The 21,528-nt window shown below is 40.3% G+C and overlaps 1 protein-coding gene across 4 annotated transcripts in view; it reads right to left on the bottom strand.

The window, feature by feature from the left end:
• The window catches only part of LOC124184250, an 86,670-nt gene that overhangs the window by 42,048 nt on the left and 23,094 nt on the right, over positions 1 to 21,528 (bottom strand). For 2 of the 4 annotated variants that reach the window (XM_046573795.1, XM_046573789.1), the window contains exon 1: positions 4,943 to 5,294. The exons of 1 other annotated variant lie outside the window; for it this stretch is intronic. The gene's annotated coding sequence lies outside the window, so the exon portion shown is untranslated. Of the gene's footprint in view, positions 1 to 4,942; positions 5,298 to 21,528 lie in introns of those variants that run through there. One more of the 4 variants, XM_046573773.1, reaches the window with a different exon arrangement.

The raw sequence follows: 21,528 nt of genomic DNA, 5'->3' as shown, positions 1-21,528 counted from the left end.
TCGATAAGGACCAATTTATGAATTGTTATTACGTGTTAATTATGCGCTATACTTTCAATTTTCAATTGATAGCGTCCAACAATAGCAGGATCCTTTGTGCTTTGACGCTGTCAGTTCAAGATATAATGTCATTTTTTGAACATGCGTTTCTGCAGCTTCGTAGCAATTACGAGGGAAAAAATTTTCAGTATCACCGATATTATATCATTGTGATGAGATATCACAGAAAAGTTGTACGAAAGGCGTAAAAGTTGACAAATTTTGTTTCTATTCTCAGACCTGTGCAATCATTTTGCATATGAATAAAAAATCTCCCTTTGAATCTACACGCAGTGTATATTATTGTTGTTTATTCAAACTGTATTCTCCTCCGTCTTAATTTACGCATATTGTACGTAATTGAAACAAAATTACACAGCCGTGTGATGTTTGAGATATTATCGTACAAGGGTTTTTTTTTCCTTTCCTTTTTACATTCGGACATACCTAATTACAGGTTATACAACAATTACACTCCCATTTCCGAAAATTCTCTTCCAATTATCGAGTTTTCCTCGTCTAGCGAAAATGCTCACGTAATAATAAACTGCTGCGAAAGATACCGCACCAAGTAGCGAAGCTATAATTTAAGGAAATGGTAAAACGGCAGAGAATTATAATGACAATAAAAGCGGTAAATGTCGTTCAAATGTCAATTACTACTTAGGGAATAAAAGGGTCGATTGTTTCTCGAGTTCGCTCGTGACAATTGTAAGCCTTAACGAAGAATTTGCAATTCGAACAATCAGTAACCAATTGTTAAATTAATTTACGATCAGTACGATTCGAATTACACGATGCTGCAGGTACACCATCGTCAATATTTTGAATTTCGGTGTATCAAACCGACTGCCCGATTCCCCCTTCGATTCTCCGTCACTCTCTCTTTCGCTTTCTCTCTTTCTCTCTCTCTCCCAACCTCTCACCTACCTCTTGGTTACATAAAATGCAGAGGATTGATTCAGGCCGCAAAAAATCCTGCATTCGTAATACGAGACGCGACAGGTTAATTTCAGTTCCGATATTTACACGGTATTTCGATCCGTTCCCGATAAAAGGATTCGTTTGATCTTCGGCCCGACCATTCAATTATCTACACGGTGTTTCGAACATTAGCGAAGCAGGAAAATGAAACACATTTCGCAGTATTTGTCCGAATAAATTTCAATCCCGTTTCTCACTTCGTGACTGTAAATTGGTGGGTTTTTGGAGGGCGGAGGATTCGGAATTGATTAGTCACGTAACAGGCATCAGGGAAGCGTCGCATAGGGGTAATAAATTTCAAAGACTCTTAAAGCGCAGTTAAAACTTACCCCAAACTATGAACGGTTTACCGTATAGAACAGTAACGGCCTGTCTAAGCTGGCGGACAATCGTTTGGGGGGGGATCCAACTTCCGCACGCGTATAATACATATAATCTCGTTATACCCGCATCCCGATAAATTAGCTGCTTTTCAAAGCCTCGATTACCTACACGTATAACCTCACCTAATTTTCCGAACAATCGTGTCGGACGATTTATTACGATCTTCCTTTTTCCGTTTTCCATTATAATGTATTATAGGTGACAAAGAAAAAAAAAAAATTCCCTTGTTTTAATTTCGGTGAAAAAGCGTCAATTGTAGCAACAATTAATCCGAAATTTTTTTCCAACAAGTTTAACACAATACAAGATAATATGATAACGGAAACCATAAGCGGTGGAATAGAGTTGTTCAACGAATGTTCAGCTGTCCTCATAGAATTATTTTGTGCAAAGTGGCATTTTCCCACATCAGCTGGCGCGGCTAGTAGTTTACGGGGCTGGTGGGAGGGTGTTTAATTTATTATCGGTTAAAGCCGCGACAGCACCCCGTGTAACGAGCGGATGGCGTTGCACACACAATCCCACGTCCTCGCACGACAAAGGCGTTGAATTTACGCATTTGCGTCCTTTCAACTGCAGACTGACGTATTACAATAATAGACAGGGTGGGATAATACCGTTAGTATAATAGAAGCATATGGTTCGGCTTGAAACCACTTTCGCTGTTGATTCGTGATACGCCCGTCTATTCGAGGTGCGCGGATAACGCACGCTTCAATCCCACTCGTTGTCAAAGGCGATATGCGCGGGGGAGGAAATCGAAAACAAAAGGAAAATTTCCTTGGTGTGTTATTAAACGATTCCGGTATCGAAGAAACGAACGGAAAATAAACAAATGAATAAATAAAAGCAGAGGAAAAGCGAGACAATTTTTTGCACGACGTTTCAATAAGTCATTCGTGCATTTTCAAATACAATTGCAAATTCACCGTCTCTCCCTCTCTCGTTGTTTCTCTCTTTTCGTTCTCTCGACACAATTACTCAATTCGTTTTTACGATCGATTCGCCGATCGATATGTCTTGATCGATGTAAGTACGATCGGTTATTTGCTCACACCGATCACGTCTTTAGTTGGAACTACTGGATTAATCAATAAACGAATGTTCTGTACCGAGTATTTACCAAATCAAACAACATGATCGATAATGTCAATAGATCAATATTAACCAGATAAGAATGCACGTCCAAGTGTGCTTTCTTTTTTACCCAGATCACGTTAAATTAGTCAATAACCAACGAAATCGAACGTCACGCAGAATCTAGCTGAAAATCGGTCATGGACTGTCTAAACTTTGACGAAAAAAATGAATAAATAAACAGAAATTACAGACAATCTTTATGCAGTACGGTAAAACAGTAATTTAATTTTTCATTTCACCGTAGTCAGCGTTAGCAAAACACGCGCTACTGCATTCGTCGGCGATATCGGACACGCAACAAGTATCTCATGAGGTGTATAAGAGAGGTGTACAAACTGTGTTCCGCGATGCATCGAGGGGTATTTTTTTAAAACGGAGCAGATGTTTCTCCGGGCGTTTATGGAACAGCAGGCAATATCTACGTGGGCAGAGGGTAACGACAAACGTTCGGCATGATTTTCAATGCAGCGAATGCACCGTAGAGGGATCGGCAGATTGCTCCGGAAACCGTAGGAAATCTGGCGTAGGAGTTCACGTTCTATGGGAAATTTTTGTTTACCTATAATACGAGGATCCAGCGAGCGTCTTTCTTTGGAACCCGGCGGTCAGACCCGGATTTCACCCTCCAAGCTTCCTAGCTCTTGACAAAGGACCAGCGATTTTGGAGAATCGATGAGCGTAGAATAGCAAATAAAATAATATACATAAAAATGGAAAGTGAAAAAAGTGCAACGAAATTTATACATAATTTGGGCTTGAAAAATTTTTGTATTTTTAATAATGCATCTTTAAAAAGACTCGTTACTTTGTAACTTTGGGATTACTTGGAATTTAGTAAACCGTTAATAAATTATCAACAAACTCAGATTTCATAAATTTAACTTCTTCGGTAACCCTCAAGGTTCGGAGTACGAATTTTTATTTCAACATTTCGATGAGTTAACGCTGCTAACTTCAGCCTCGTTAGGATAATCTTATTTCCGCTTAGATTACGCATATCCGTTGCGTAAAATGATTTACATTATTTCGACAAAATGATAGAAAAAGAGAGAAAAGAGAGACTTGAACTCTGTTGAACAATATACCTGTGATATGTAATAATTCATCGACATTTCCATAATTAAAGAGCGATTTCGCCACCGTTTTTCGAGACTCACCCAGAATAGTGAGGGACGATTCGTTCGCATGTAGGAACGCTGTTTACTAATGGGGGTCGTGCCCTTTAGTTGGACATTAACCGTAAGTGAATTTAATTGAAAAGTTCCCTTTCAATTGGCGTGAGAGAGAGAAAGACAAGGCGGAGAAGATACGTTGAAGCTGCAGAGAACTCGCACTGTTCGAGAAGTTAAAATATAACCGCTATTACACCAGCTTCTAAACTGCATCTCAACTTACATGATGATGAGCATGTGTGGCAGACGTTACGTGAACAATTGGTCTCCGACTTTTCGGAGTAGGTGTCGAATTTTTCACGAATCTCTTCTACCGGCTATATATTATATTGTTTCCACAAAAATACTCCACCATATAATGTAAGATATAACGTAATTTTGTTGTTAACTTTGTTTCAACTCTTTAAAAATCGATATTCTTCGTCAGACATTGATTCAAGACTTCGAAGTTTTCGAAATATTTTCTCGGATGCTTATGGTAAAAAATTTCGTCACGCCACAATTACTTCGACAATTGTGAAAACCTCGTATAATAACGATATTGGTAAATAATATTAATATTACGCGTGGAATATGCAATCAACAGTTTCCTCCCACAGTTATTGTTGCACCTACGGTGCATATTAAACAAACATCGTACACAAGTATCACCTCGACTACTTTCGAAAGTGGGTCACAGTCAGTAAGTCTTACAGAGTTGCAACGCATTCATTAAACGAGCAACAACAACAACAGCAGCAGCAGCAGCAGCCCTTTATTTATTAAACAGATGCAAACGTTTTCATTGAACTTAACTAACCGAACCGCGTCTGACAATGAGGACTTTTTAAGTGTCTTGGGTAATTGAACCTGCTGCTCGCTGCGCCCTTCGAGATGCGTCGCGTCGACGATTCCATTGTCTGAATTAACATTCACAATTCAAACTCATTTTTGCGACTTATAATTTTGGGTAGTCCCGCCTAAGGAAAGTATTAAATACACAAATATGACAACATTTTTCACATACTCCTCCATATTTCTTGTCTCGAAATACGAGGTAATTGACATCAGGATCGGATACGTACGTGGGTATGTACACGTACACAAACCAGCTGACAGCGTGGCGATATCGTTACGTTGTAATCGTGGGAGATTGAAGAATTGCAACGTAAACAAGTTTGAGATACGACAAGTTGAACGACTGAGTAAAATAAGAAAAGTTTAAAACCGTTTTACATGCTCACCCTCTGACACTCCCTTTTCGAAAATCCTCTGCCTCTGTCACTTGTAACTTAATACGTGAGTGTATATATATATACATACACAATATACAGAATCACGCACAACGTTTTTTGCACACTATCACTTAACGTTGTAATTTACAACCCGAATAGTCTCCAAAGAAAGGAGAATGTAAAAAACAATAGTATAAAAAAAAAGTAATAATAATAAAAATAACGAGGGACCGGCGGAGTCGGAGGAGAGAAATGGGGAAAAAAGAAAAGGATGATGGAACGACGAAACGAATTCCCGATATGTTGTCGCAAAACCGCGCTGAATCAACGCTCGCTCTTCGAACGCTGCTCGCGTACTGTTGGCGTGCAGCGAATGCCAGTATGGCGACCGACTCGACGAGGCGCCCCCGGATAGATGCCTTTGTCCTCAGTTTTTACCCCCACTCGGATTTCCGTTGGAACCGAGCGCTCCGATTGGCGGATGGCCGCGTTTGTTTCCGGTGGATCGGAGCGATTCGAGCCGGCAGCCGAGCCGCGCTTTTATCTCCTCTCGATGGAAGCTCCGAGGAATAGCTCGATAAATTTCACGGTTATATTTGCATTTTAATCGTCACGAGGTGTCGCGGCTCCGATGACGTCGTAGAACGATAGCGAGCAGATCCGAGGAGGTGTTCGAATCGTGGCCCGGTCGATGTGCGAAAAAAAGAACACCCGAAGTTGAAGTTTCAAGATGAAACAGTTTTGTTTTTTTTTGTTTTCGCTCTTATAATCGCTAGGAGGGGTCATCGGTTTTATGAATTCAGAATTACGACCAGATGCTACAATTGCTTCGGTCGCTGTCTTTAATTCGCACGGTTTAATTGCAAGTTAGAAGATATCGGTTGTGGAAAAAATAAATAAGTAGTTGTTACGAACAAAGATATACAGTAGCGGGATTACATTTTCTACAGTTTTAGTTACGATAGTCCTCGGGAAAAATTTGAAAACCGACGAGTTGTTTGACAAAATAAACAAATTCCTGCATAAATTCAAGATGGTGGTCGAAGAAGCTGCTGTTTGAATTTGGTCGAAATTCAGGATTCAGATTATCAATGTGATAATCCCCCCCCCCAGCGATGGGAAAAATGAAAATTGTGACATCGCAAAATTCTTGCAGAATTGATGAGGCTGTAATATCAAGTGCGTAACTTAATTTGCGCGGTTCTTCGAGTATCTAAACGCGTTGTCGTACGACGTCTATAAGGCAATTTTTCTAACCGAGAGTCCAAGGTAGGTACTCAAGACTCTACGGATTCTCTTTCCCACCGTGAGCCAGCACCTATCCTCATACCTCTGGAGGAAATTTGATATTTATTCCGAGTGTTGACGAGGTAGAATTCGAAGCGGAAAGCCTAACCGGCCAGCCAGCCGTGAATCAAGACACTAAGGCAGCGTGATGACCGAATAACTGGCCCTCTTATAACACTAGGGGAAATAAAAATCCGCTTTTTGTTCACGCAACCGATGAATTTCGCACACCGTTCGGCGACCAGGAGAAATTATTGTTCGTCACGAGCAATTTCTTGTCTTCTGAGTCATTCTGAAATTGTTGAGCAATTATTTATCTACCTGATTTAGAAGTGCCAATTTTGAGAAAAATTACTTTACCGAGAAATGTCGAGTTTCGGTACATTCGATCATGTAAGCACCGAATCTAAAATCCAAGTTTTTGTTACACGATATACAACTTTAGGTTGAATTCACAATTCCACACTTGAACTTTGTTCGTACATACATGCGACAAAATTTAGATATTTAACACTGATTTACGAATTCAAGTGATGAGTTTTGTTTTTCATATTATTTTGGTCAAAGAGACTGCTGCCCGAATCTCGTTTTCAAGAACGTTTGACAGCTATTGTCAATGGATCTGTCAAGTTTATAACATTTTTTTCTATTTTCCATTTCGTTTCAGTATGAACTTGAACTCGCGACTAGTACAAAATTCTTTTCGTCCAACAATTGACACTTGCAAGAGTCATATTTCTCTTTAAGGAAACAAAAGAAAAGAAGAGAGAGAGAGAGAGAGAGAGAGAGAGAGAGAGAGAGAGAGAGAGAGAGAGAGAGAGAGAAAAGAATAGAACCAAAAACCAAGAAATACTTTTTACTCAGACTTTTCCTCATATCAGTATATAACCTCAAGCCTCCTCCAAAAAATCCTCACATCCCCCTGACCGTTTAGATATTACATCAACGCTATATATATATAAAAATATCGAGTATACGAGAGAGAAGAAAAAAAAAGTAAATAAGAAAGAAATGAAAGCGAGACGGGGGATAAACCCTGAACAAGTTTTTAGCAATAGAGGAAAGAAAAGAAGGAAGGAAGGACGGAAGGAAGGAAGGAAGGAATAAACTTTTGGCCGAGGCGTTTTTCGTTCTGATTTTGATGGCTCCGAGGAGCAGAGGCTTCGCAAAGTCTCGCGAACGGAGATCGCAAGGAGAAAAAGAGAGAGAGAGAGAGAGAGAGAGAGGGAGACTCGGTGGACCAAGGCGGGTCGCTTTCATCTCGGATGATGCTGGGCCGGGGTTCTCAATTCGATAACTCTGCAGCCGCGGGCGGAATTATGCCTATACAGGCGAGTACCGTCAGCTTCGCAGAGCGTGTGGGTGAGTTATACCTTCGGCACACAGGTAGGTGCATACATTCGGGGTATTTACATAATTTATTCCGCCGCTTGGATGTGCCGCTTCTGATGCACACGTGCCTGCTGCAGTGTTCGTCATCACTGTGGGAACGAACGATTTTTCCGATCTTCGAACGCCCCGCACTCCCCTCGGTGATGAATTACTGTCCTCTTCTTCTCACCGGGTCCATTCTATAAATTCTCTATTCAGATTTCTAGCCTCGCACGATCGCGCCGCTTCTTGCAGCAGACGCGGCTGCGGGAACAGACCAGAAATTCGTTTCGATTAGAACGTTTTTTTTTCTTCTACTTTATGCTTTACACACTCCCTCCTCTCGATCGCTTCTTCTTCTTCCTCCTCCTCTTCTTACGGTTTCTTTTTCTCTTCTCTGATGTGTATATATATATACATATATATGTATATATATATATACCTATTTCTTCAACGTCGATAATGTATATCCGTCAGAGTTAGATGAAACATTCGACGGCATGTTCGATTAGCTGGCTCGTATATAATCGAACAATGTCAACTATTGTACGTTGTTTACACTTCTGAATAACGCAATACAAAAATTTTTCGTCCAATTTGACAATCGGAGCAAAAATTTTTTATTTCGTATTGAGGATGAGTAGCTATACGCGACGGTCAGTCCTCCTCCCGTTTCGCAGAAAAATCGTATTGGTTTTTCGTTCTGCCAAATTTGTTACAAAATTTCTCGATTACCCGATTAAGAATTGCATAAAAAGCATGACGTAATCATTTCTGGACAAGTTAGCGAACGTAACGTTTAGTTGAGATCAGAATGATGACGGACTTGGACGGAACGCTTTTGATAATATGGCCGATCATCGTTGAAACGAATAGAAAACTAATTCTTGACCTCACAATATTCTCGAACTCGTAAAGTTTTCTTTTAGTGGTATTCAGAAATCAAAGAACTTGACTAACACATTTTTTGGATCTCGTTGTTAGACAGTAAAATTACCTGCGAAATTACGAGAATGAATTTAGCAATGTAACCGGAACGATGAATATTTAAGAAAAACCGCTAGTCCGCACCTTTGTGACTTTTCGATATTTAGTAAATCATTACAAACAAAATAAGCCCTAATTTTAAAAATTCAATCCTTGTAAGTCATCTTAAAATGCCCAACAATGATTCCTTCTCCTGACGTATTCCTACGTTAACGTCAGTAACTTCAGCCTCGTGCAAAATCGACTTCCAGTCAACACAGTTATTTCCAGCACGATGTAACTCAAGGCTGTTTCATTAGCTCCAGGTTATTTTATTCAAGGTACGATACGAGCCGTACGCACATCCACATCCACCTTGTCAAAACTTCCAAAGTTCTGATCTCTGACCTGTTTAATTTTCCGTGACAGCTCTTGAACCTACCATAAGGTTTGCCCCTGCAGAGCGAACAATTCGACGCGAATGAGAAGAGAAGTAGTCTCGGGATGCACTCACTCGGCTGTACTTGCATAGGTGTAGTAACATACATCATCCTCCTCCGCCGCTTTCTCCTCACTCTGCTTCACCGGCGTCCACATCGTCTCTTCAAATTTGATTTCACCCGTGAAATGGGGGCGAGCCATGAAACAACACATCGACGTGTAGAGTTTCCACCCTTGTCTCGCACGTCGGAGTATTTGGTCGTAATTGGTGTAACGTATATGTAAGTACGTACCTATGTAACGTACGCGTTCGTTGTGCAAGCAGCGTTTAACGGTAGGTAATTACCGAAATTTCCAGACGAGGACTTGCCGCAATGTTACAACGGAGAGTGCAGACGAATGGGAAGAGAGAGGAAGGCATCGGGTGTAATACCGGTTGCCTTGGAGACGGCTTCTGGCATGTGACGTCACACCGCAGCCCCCTCGTGATCGCGAATACACCCCATCCAGGACTACCATGCTATATTACCACTCTGCTCGCCCTTCTCGCCATCCTCTTTATACCGACTCCTCTCACTTTCTCCGCATCCCCGAATGTCCAGGCGACTCGTGTAGGTGCCAATTTTTGTCCTTTTTCACGTTGTGACAACCGATATGAACGACCTTCGTTGTTTCGGTTTATAAAAATTCTTGCCATCTTGACACTTTGTTGGAGGGTACAACGAATACTCGTGCGATCGTTAAGTACCCGTAGATATGTACATACGTACGTACGTACGTAACTAAAAATGACAAGACATAACGTGAGACCAATGAATGGAAGAAATATGAAAGGTCAATAATATGGTTGAAGGTAACCGGACGTTGTAAAACGAATCAATTGGGTCATCGAACAAAAACTGTACACGTTATAATTCACGTGAAGGTAAGTGTACCGGATATTGATTGACGCGTTTACAACCAATTACCGACCCTTTTATTTTACAAAATCGTAAACTTACGGCAGAAATTGTGAATTTCTCGACTACTCGAACCAATTACTACAGGATTAGACACTACAGATCTATTTTTTGGTAATTTTAGGACCAACGATCAAACATATACAACCAAAAAAGGTGTCCCAATAATTGGGACAGGGTCGATAACTGGTACACTTACCTTATACCTACGACAGCAATGAGCAGAAAACGTGAAATAAGGAAACCCATTTTTGCAGTAGCGACCCAGTTGTAAGTTAGTGAGAAGGTCAATTAGGTCTGGGAGAGGTCGATAATTGTCTGTCAAATCAACAACAGAACGAGACGAATTATCGCAGTACAACGATACAGTTGAACGTAATTTCTGCAGGGTTGAAAATTGGCAAATCAGTTGGGTATTGTTCCTCCGCGAAGTGTCGGTGGTGGCAAATTTGCTGGGAGTTTGCGCGGATCTCCGGAGACAGCGATCGTCCACCAGCGTCCAGAAGTTGTTCGCGGAACAACTGGAAGCGATATTCCCCTGACAAACGAGGGGAAAATTGAAATTTCGGGGACCTTTATCGGCCGCGGGATCTCATCCGCCCCTGTAGGATGATATCTTCATGCCCTCGCACCCTTGTGCGGTTTTCCGCCGCTGCTCAGGCGACGAAATGAAAAATATTCTTCACCACGCATGCGATAAGGCTGCACGGAGTATAAACCACATACGTGCTCTACTCGATAAATAGACTACGGTGCAGCAAGTGCGCAGCTCGGTTATAAGGTATAAATACGATCGGTTTATTTCCTTCGTTATTTCGTCGGAATATCGAAGCCGAGGCTCTTCTGCGTTATAATAAACTCGGTGAATTATACGCATGGAAGTCAAACTACGCACGCTGCGAATAGGTTAAAGATTTCCTGTTTGAAATTATGAAATTTTCTCTGTGCTCATTCGCGGAATTTAGACAGCTTCGGGCGACGTTTCGAAAGTCCAGAATATTTCGACATGATTCGACTTTGGAAAGACACGATTCTAAAACAAGCTTCCGGAGGTATTAATTCGTATAAAACTTTGTTCGGAAGTTTGTTGCTTGGGTAAAATTGGAACTGAAGTTGGAATTGGAATTGCGTGAAAGTATTTACCAGTTAATTTGTTTACCGAGTAAGAACATAATTATATCCTGGAAAATATTTATATTACAAGTACAAATATGAAAAAGTTGTATAAAAATCGTATTTGCCGACTGTGAAATATACGAAACTTTATTGTTTCTTTTTTTTTTTTTTACAACAGTCAAGGTAAATAAGCATTTCGGAGCATCAAATATATGAAATATTTGCCAAATATCATACTATTGAAATAAATATTTGATTGTGTGTTTTTATTTTGGTAACTCAATGTTTTACACAGACAGCGAATGGTCGGGAGATTTTTTCTCCTTTCTCTGCACTTGGTGAAAATCAATGTACGAACGGTAAAACCGGAGAACAAGAAAATTGATGAATAACGTTGATCGCAACGATTTTTATCAGAGTTTGGTATGCAGAGGAATGAAATTTACTCGAATATAGTGTGCATATAAGCTTTACGATGATAACGAACTAATTAATCCTTTCATTCTCTTAAAATTTTGCATTCACTGGCTTTTGGGGTCGCTGATTACGAATCTGAACTCGAAATTCAAAAATTCAAAATGGTGGGTCCAATATGGCGGACATAAATTCAAAAATATATTTCACTTTGATAAAACTTTATTTTGAATGGTTTTTGGGTTCGCTGATTACAAATCTGCACTCGAAATTTGAAAATTCAAAATGGCGGATCCAATATTGCAGGACAAACAAAAACAGCAAGAGGAGAAACATTTTTTGGCGTGTATTTAGCCGGTGCAAAAATTGCAGAAAGCAGATTGCAGAGTAGCACAAAATACTTTTAGCAAAAAAAAAAAAAAAAACTCGGCATTCGTGACAAAAAAAATAGTTAAATAAATAAAAAATAAATAAAGGGTTAAATACCAGTCCACCTCTACAAGCTTCAATATCATACTGTGTGTATACATGTAACATTGTTTTAAGCCGATAGCAGGAAAATAAATTAACCATAAATACCAAATAAAATATGTTATCTATTCGAGATGACATAATTAGCCGAGATTGGTCAGCGGTCGTGTATTTATGTAATGGATCGTTGGCTTATCGGGAGCAATGCGCGCACATGCATAACTGCAGTTGCAGATAGGATGGGAGGGCTAATCAAAAATTTATCCCGGGGAATATATTTTATAATTTCTAATTACTTGCGCGCTCTCTTCAGAGTTCGAACATCGGAGCGTGGAACCTCTTAACTTTATTGCTCGCAACCATGTGCGTGCGAGTTTTCACCCATGAATATAGAATGCGCGTGCGTTTGAGCGTGTGTGTGTGTGTGTGTGTGTGTGTGTGTGTGTGTGAAGAGTAAAATATTCTCCGGGAAATGTATTTGCTGTATCACATGTGTGTGGCTTTACGCTTGTATCTGGTTCACATACGTTCAAACCCTTTCGGGGAAATGAAAATCGGGGTGGGCCAAAACAAAGGGTCGTTTTAACTTTTACTTCTAGTTCGTTTTTTTTTTTTTTCCTTTTTTTTTTACCTGACTCATATCTATAAAACCGACCCTGCCTCAATTTTCTTGTTAAACCCTGCTATTTACGGAAAATTCATCACCGTTGTAGAAGTTACTCTGTTTATTGGTAAACAGCTCGAGAGAATTTAATAAAACTGGTATTCGGAGGTGAAAACAAACACGAGTCAAAAGCTTTTTGGAAAATTATTGGTTTCCGACGTTTTTCTTTCAGCTCTCATTTATATTCGTTCTTTGTTAATATATTGTTAGAAATGGTGAATTCACCTGTTTTGCCACCCCTTCCAATGGTCCAGTAGTCATCGTAGATAAAAAAAAAGCTTAAGCTTTCATGTATCATAAAATGAATATGGTGGCTACGTCAAACAGCGTTATTGTAAAAACAGTCCTGTTTCAGACTTTCGGCCGTAAACACGAATTGCCAATAAAGCATTTTTTCTCGTCTTTTAATTTCGCTGCCTGTTTATTCGGAACTTGTTCTTTTTATCCTGTATCGCCTAGTTCGTTACAATATAATCCATAGCATTCCAATTCGGAGCCTCATCGACGAGTGTCGTGAAATTTTGAAAGATCAAAAAATCAATGTATAATTTTCAAGTATGAAATTTTATCAAACATTTATAAAATCAATCGTTTGCGATTATCAATTTCGTCACGGGTCGAGAAGTATTTTCAAATGAGAAGACTTAAAAACTTTGCGTACTGATAAAAGTAAACGAAAAACCAGTTGATATATTTTTACTATCGACATTCGAAAAAGGGCAGAAAGTTATCTAATTAAAATATCCGCAAGTACCACGAATTTAGCATTTTTTACAAATATAATTTCGAAGCAAAAATGAAAAAAACATTCTTTAAAGTACAAGGTACAAAGTATGTAGACCCGATTTAACGCCAATGGTTACGATCACGCTTTCCCTAATCGCAGAATTTTTTAAATAACGCGAAATAAAGTGGAACGAGTGAAAAAATAGTGCAACCTGTTCCGTACACACGCCGAGAAGTTTCTCCTCATCATCTCATCTCGTTACGTCGTCTAACTTTTGCGGCGAAGCTGTTCTCGGGAGCCCTTGGATTCCTTCGAGTGGTACCGCACGATCCCATGCCCCGAGTTTCTCCCCCATAAGAGGACCGGAAGTGGGTACGAGCCCTGGGGGTGAAATCTCGCCGCGAGTAAACCGTCGTATACGTGCGCGTTGACAAGACCGAGGACGCAACCGACAACAAATACAAACCCGTATACGCAGCCAGCTTGCATTCCATTCCATTCCATCCCATTCCGATCCCAGCAAATCGACGTTATATGTAGGAATTCAACCCTCGCGGCGTAACACGTGCAAAACTTCAATCTCCCGTCTAGCCGTTCAATTTTTACTCGGTAATTGGCGACGATCGTCCCGTAATAACGCTGATTACATATCCTTAAATACACGCGAGTTTTCCGATTATTCATTTAAATTTATATTATTTAATATCATTTATACAATTCCGGTCCGGTCGTTGTTACAAAAATTTCGGACTGTCAAAATTAACGCCTCGAGAACATTTTTCGTGGATAATTAATCAGAATCGTTCGAAATTTTGAGTTTGCGGCAGTTTCTACTGCACCTTATACCGCAGACGAGATTCGATGCGATTAATTTCTCATACGATTATGATACATCGATAATTAATTGCATTGGGTTAACGCACTGAAAGAAGATTCATTTTGTCAGTAAAATAATTATCTTCGCAACTTAAACTTGGATTACAAATTATTGTTAGAGTTACAAGAAAATATTATAAAAATAACAGTCAATTAACACAAGCTTTAAATTCCCCGATCACAACTACCGGTATAATTTTCATATTGTCCTCGGCGTGACGATATGTTTATTTTATTTGTTTCTGCTCACCGTAAGAATCGAAAATGTCAAGGATCGTGAAGTTCGTTAGAATTAGGAATTTCTTCCCGTAGCGGTACGAACAACATAATTACAGTGACGAGAAAGTGGAACAGGAAATTCGACTTTCTACACCACTGATAACGACTGCGTCAAGTATGAAAGCCCCGAACGCATCGTTGAAGTACGTAAGTAAGGCAGACAATTTGCGAGAGACCGTAATCAAGCGGGTTGCTCGTGTTGAACCCGCAGGGTTAAAATATCCCGCCGACCTTCCGGAGTAAATTTATTTGGGCTTTTCGGCCCGGAGAATCTGCATATTTCAACGCCTGCAGAGGCGAGAGAAAGACGGAGGACGGAGATCTCCCGAGTCGATTCGAGGTATCGCAGTGACGGTGCACGTCAGTGACCCTCGAGCCTCTTAACCTCGAGAAACCCTTTGCCGAACCCTTGGAGGTAAACAGGACGCTGATGTCACTCGAGCGCTTCTCGTTATCTTCAACATAGTCTCTCTCTCTCTCTCTCTCTCTCTCTCTCTCTCTCTCTCTCTCTCTCTCGAGTCGCCGAAGACACCGAGCATCGATTCGTCGTGGGATCTGGAAAGCCATCGAGTGGTCCAAAAAGCGAGACGTCGTCGTCGCGTCTGAAGCAAAGTCAGCCGTTTGGTTACACGTATACCACTTTTCTCCAATTTGTAAACCCCGGCTTGAACGAGCTCGCTCCTTTAAAGTTACGCGCGATGATAAATCAAGCTTCGAAAGCACTCAAAGTCTCGTCTGTTTGACCAGATATAAAGACAAACATGCAGCCCGTCAAGTAACCTTGAAGGAGGCGAATGACTCAGGAGGATGTTCGTCGCAGGCTGCGGTTTCCAGTCGTCTTTTCGACCCTACGGATGTGCGTTCTCGTTGTACCGAGAAAAGTATGAGCTCGTCTCGCGCCGTTTCACTTGCAAACAGAGCAGAGCGCATGTACGGAATACCGATTTATTATTGCGCTCACGATAAGATACGCGAATAACGAAACTATGCATAATCGAGAGGCGGTTTCATCGGACTGGCGTCTTTGTCCGCGGGATGACGGAAGGAAGTTAGAATTTCGGTGATGGTTTGTAAGGACATCTCGAGAATTACGATCGATTAACGGATCTGTACAGGATTGAATTTGAACGAAGATCATACGAGTGCGATTTGTTGGGATCCGAACGCTCGTTCAAACGGCGAACGCAACGATCGGTTGATGGGTTCGATTATCCGGAATTCGATCGTCTCCTTTGATCCGACGAGGAGGGCGTCTACGGCGGTGAGTAATAAGCTTCGAGTACCGAATGCGATCGGCGATTCCGTTTGATCCTTGGACTGCCTCGATCTCTAATCTTGCGAGGAGGGTAACGATGCACTCCCGAAGTGCACGGTACCTGCCGATTGCGGGTGCATCGAGAACGTCGTCGTTGGTTGCATCGCGCGTTAAAACGCACCCTGGGTTACGGTATAAATAGCTTCGAGGCTTTGGTTCGTTATACTGGCTTGAAGCCAGAGATTCCTCACAAGAGATGGACGACTCGTTGCTCTGCGGCGTATAGTTTTCGGCGCGACATAAACGAGGTTGAAGTTGGTAACGTTGTCGTAACGAAACGTCGGGGAAAAAGTCGCTGTTTTCTTAATTTTGGAATGATTTTCAAGGGGATGAGATTTCGAAATACAAGCGTGTCTAGTTTTATTACGGTTCACTGAATTTCGGACGATTCGAAAATCGCGAAATAACGTTTTTCCTCAGCATGAATCGTTACGGTAACCTTACTAACTCCGATACGTGGTTAGAAAAAAAATGTCCCGGCAGGTCCTCTAGAAGTCTTGGGTTGATTTAACTATTTTTTAATGCATTACCAAGTCAAAAGAAAACTCAAAATTAGAAATTAAATGTTGATATGACTATTTAAATGTCAAAATTGCAATAATTTGTGTCATATTTATCGACAGAAGTGTAACAAGTAACTCCAACACAAAGTGAACCTTTTGGGACATCACGTTTAGTTACCTTTTTCCAACAATGTACGATCGAAGTTTTCGTTCGCTTTTTAGAATGTGAAATCTTTTATTATCAGCAACATCCGCGTGAGCGGCGATGATTGAACGATTGATTGAGATGGATACATCAAACCATAAATGAGTTACGATTTCAACTCTCTCTCTCTCATCGTCAGTCAGCGGTGCTGCAGCCCGCGTTTGTGCCGATGATGATGCGATATTTCAAATTTAGAACCCAAGAGGCTGAAACTAAGACGCTTAATTATAGACCAGGATTTACCCTGCATCTTGACTCTTCATTTTCACCTTTCTCTTTTGTACGTTGCGAGCCTTGCTCGTTTCCTCAACTTCCAGTGCGATCGAACATCATCTGCATCATCGAACCGTTCGAAAACCTCGTACAATTATATCACGACGGTACCTCGTCTCGATCTCTGACGTCACTGGGGGATGGTTAAAATACCGGGAGAGTAACGATCCTCATCGAATCTAGATCGCGATTTGGCGTAATTATCTAGTAGCATACCCGCTGCCTGTCAAACTTCCTCGCAGGCGAACTAGGCAAGCTTTGTTCAGCTCTTATACAATCACCCGATTATTTGAGCATACGGAACAGGTATGTGGAGAGGTGTAAAAAAGATAGAGGGCACGGTGCAGGCGCGTGACGAAATTAAAGATGCGTTTAGAGTATATAGAGTGTGTGATGAGGACAAGCGATAAGGTAAATCGTGCGTAAACATATACACGATAAATTTTAGTGACGGTTCGTCGCTCGTTATCTTCGGTACGTACACGAACTGTGAAAGAGATGCATTTTTGCCAAAATAAAAAAAGGTAATGATTGAAAAAAAAAAAAAAAAAACAGTAACTTGAGGGTGTTGTACGCGGTGGCGCGAAAATTGCGGCAGAAAAACAATGCCGATGCCATTTTCGCTGATTCAATTTTCACCGCCAATATCACCCCGCTTATAATCTTTTTTCGATAAAACAACAACGAGGTATAATTGTACGACTAATAAGCCAACGTATTTATTCTGCACTCGTTTCGAGTTTAATTGAATTAAGTACCTGCTGGGTAGTTTGTTACGATCGATATATATTTTTCAGGGTGAATGATGATGTCGATTAAGCGTCTGATCGTCGTTTGACAGTGTGGTAAAGAAAGAGGTGGAGGGAAAAAATGAATTAAAAAAGTAGAAAAATGTTAAGATCTTGGGTTAATCGAATTGAATCTAATGATAAAGTGGAATTTATGTGAATTGGCCCAATTGCGGCTGATACAGAATTAAGGAAAAGAACGGCAATACTGTGGGAGAAAAAGAATCATAAGCCCGCGATGCATAAGGGCGTTACAATACCCACCTACTTTAATATAGGAAACCGGAAGTAAGCCATAAACATCACGCACTCGCACGGGTCACTAAGCTATTATTTACTCGAAGTAGTTCTCGGACTATGACCCGTGTGAAATTGCCTACTTTTCCTTCTCAACTTTTGTTCGACCAATTTTCATCCAATCTCACACATTCTCGATAAATTAGTCGAGCCAAATGATTTATGGTGATGCTACGAAGGTTGACGAAGAAGAGAAACAGAGTGAAAGAAAATTTTGCTCGCCAATTATCTTTCAAATTATTATTATTTCATTCGGCAAAGAGCGACTCGGAAGAGTCGCAACATATAACGAGGAGTATTCCCAACGCAGACGTCGAGGGCAATGAAATTATTCGAGCTATCAGGGCGAAAAAGGCGCACCTATGGCAAACGGTTGCAATTAAGCGTTGCTGCGCCTACTTCGATTGTCTGAATCGTAATGTGTGCTGAGCCGACGAACGGAGAGACCGCATGCAATATGCGTACGCTAGTACGTGGGTGTGCGTTACACGTATCCACGCGACGCGTTATGCCACCTAACGTTGTACGTACATACGTCCCGATTTGAAAGTTCAAACACGCAACACCCGCCCAAACGCAAAAGTATTCATGGACACGTATGAATGTCTATTAAGCCTCGTGTACGATGCAGCTTGCAGTGCGGTGTACGCGTACACATTTGTGCGGCAAAAAAGGGCAGATGTAACCAGAAGCAGAGGGAGGGAGGGAGAGAGAGAGAGAGAGAGAGAGAGAGGAGAATGCACGAATGAACGCGCGATGCAGCAACGCACGTACCGGGTGGTCGAGTTCAATAATGTCTTCGAATAATCGCGACTGGAGGTGCTTGTCGGGAATAAAGAAAATCCATATTTCAACCTCCGATCGTACCTCTGGGAAATAATCTCTGTATCTCTGTAGATTTCGAAGAAAGTGAAATTTCTGATTTTCATCGACGGTTCGATATCCAAGTTTTCACCGTTGACTCGCATCTTGTACTTTAATCGTGATACGAGATGTATAATAAACTGTTCAATCAAATCGTCGAATGAATTCTTGACTCAGAGTCACGCGTTGTTGAACACGTCGGTTTTTTCTTCCTCTATTACAGAGCTGTCAAAGCTTTATCATCGGTGCTAGAGCTAAATTGTATGCGAGGAGGATAAATCTTTCCACCCGAGGCATCGTGCCTGGCTATCATCAACTAATCAAACGTATAATCATGCTTAGAAATTATCATGGCTATGCCAGATTACTCATTCATACGGAGTTACACTTTAACCCGCGCAACCGAGATTCAAAGTAGGACAGTTTACGTAACAATGACAAAAGTACTCGATTATTTTTTCCCGATCATTTTTCCTCACAAACGGTTTTCGTTTTTTTACTACCATGAACGAAGCGATACAATATCAATTTATGTGATTAGAGTATCAATTATTATCGTTGTCTTGCTTAGGAAGTACCCATTTGATACAATAAGTGAAAGATAAATTAATATTTTTACCTCAAGTTGAAAAATATTTTGAATGAAACTATAATTCATCGCAAAACTTTTCCGCTATTAATACTATATTACTGAAATTTACGAAATTTTGGTTTCACATGGATTCCAAAAATACGAAATAATCGATTAATTTTTATCGATTCAATCGAGTCATGTTCGATTATTTTTTGGACTCTATTAAGCGATGCATCAATTATGTTTAGCTTAGCAGCCATTGCTACGTTTTAGAATAAAACAGTTCGTAGTCGTTGAGGAATTCACGAATTTTGGATAAACGTAAAAGCTTATCTCTACAGCTTTCAGTTGGAAGTTTACTCGACGGTAAAAATCAGCAGCGTTTCATTTCAACCGACCTCAATCCTCTCCTAAAATATGACGTGATATTCCCAAATATATTGAGTTCACTATTTACTCGTAATTATTTGAACAAATATTGGCTTAATAGTTCAGGAATATTCTCGCTCGGTGCAGGTAACCGCAAAATAAACTTTCGTTCAAATAACTGGGCGCAATATTAGATAAAAAAGAAAAGAATAAAACCACCGCGCTGTTTCGTATCTCGTAAGCAAGGGGCGAAATTTTTTAACACCTATTGCAGAAAATATGTCATCGACGGTAAAAAAAAAAAAAAAACAAAAACAAACTATAATATCTACATCACGAGTGTATAATAATTATGAAAAATTATTAGAAGAACTATGATAAAATTCCGATAGTTTTCAAAGGTAAAAAATGGAATAGAACAATGAAATATTTTCCCGCTCTCTCCGAACGACCACGATTATATTTCACAGGAATTTCATGTTCTAACTTTGTTGATTCAAAATAACTTGATTCTGGATATTTTATGTACGATTTATTGCCCGAATTCACTTTTCAAGGAACAGTTTCTAGATCCTCTCGTTTCGAAAACACAAAAAGTATTTACAACGATACTTTAAACGTTAGTTATTCGCGCCTCTATTTCCCGTTGGTTTCAGCGAACCGACCAATTCCTGATAAAATTTTTAATTTTTATTTTTCTTCAATTTCAATCGCGTTGAAAATATACGTACCAAACGCAAAATCGTTTTCCTCCTTCCTAGTAGTTCGCGTATCTCGGCCGAGTGACGAAAGTCACAATTATAACGCATCTGTTCCAAAGAAACCAGCAAGCATGTGATCCAGCATAGAAACGCGGAGCGAGGAGAACGTCAGCGATCCACTTTTAGCTGATTCTCAGCAATGTGTTCGGTCAGCGCCTTACGCGTGACTCACGCTGCTCCATCATTTCTCCCTGCAGAGTTCAACCAATTTACCGTTTAATTTCGACTTTTTCACTTTCTGTACACCAAGCATGGAAGAAAAAACTCATTCGTACTTGTTGGAGTTTCGTATAAATTGAATAGACTCGTTAAAATTACCTCGCTTAGTATATTTAGTAAAAATATTACTGCAACAATTATGTAGTCACTGGTCTGGTTTTCCCACGAGTGTGAGGAGAAAGAGAAAAAAAAATTGAAAAAAAAAAAAAAAATAATCACGCACCAGTTTACCTGAAAATGAATTTAATCTCCGGTGTGAATTTGCTCGCGACGTAGTTTGAAATAATTAAATTTCGTCGAGAACTAGTGCGAGAAACACGTGAAGATAAAAAAATATAAAATAAAATAAAATGAACGAATAAGACGCGCTTCGCATAGTCAAGTGGTTTCACTTGCAAAAACGAGTACGCGTAAACGACAACACAAAAAACATAGAAGCGTAAATAATTAGACGACAGAAGAAGCATTGAGGGGCGGCGAATGCAGCAATCTTGGTGTAAAGAAAAAAAAAAAAAGGAAATTAAATGAAACAACGACGGTTTTACATTCGCAGTTTATCTCGGAGACTTTTGCCACTGAAATACTGCAGAGAGATTTTGTTAATACTATAATTAACTCTCTCGCACTTGCTAGCGAGGATGAGATGAGTCAATTTTACGTGCAGCACGAGTTATTCCAGTCAAACGGCGAATCGACGCTTTGTTCAACTTTCTAGCTCTGGATGTCCTCATACCAAAAGAATTCCAACGTAGTAACGCGAGATTTTCCTCCGATCGTCTAGCTTATGCCAAGATTGAATATTTGTTCCAAAGAATTTGGTGATTTTTTACCCAAAGAATGATCCGTCGATCAGTAT

The sequence above is a fragment of the Neodiprion fabricii genome, chromosome 1 (assembly GCF_021155785.1).
Source record: "Neodiprion fabricii isolate iyNeoFabr1 chromosome 1, iyNeoFabr1.1, whole genome shotgun sequence".
NCBI classification, from domain to species: domain Eukaryota; kingdom Metazoa; phylum Arthropoda; class Insecta; order Hymenoptera; family Diprionidae; genus Neodiprion; species Neodiprion fabricii.
This window is presented reverse-complemented; position numbering and strand designations above follow the sequence as displayed.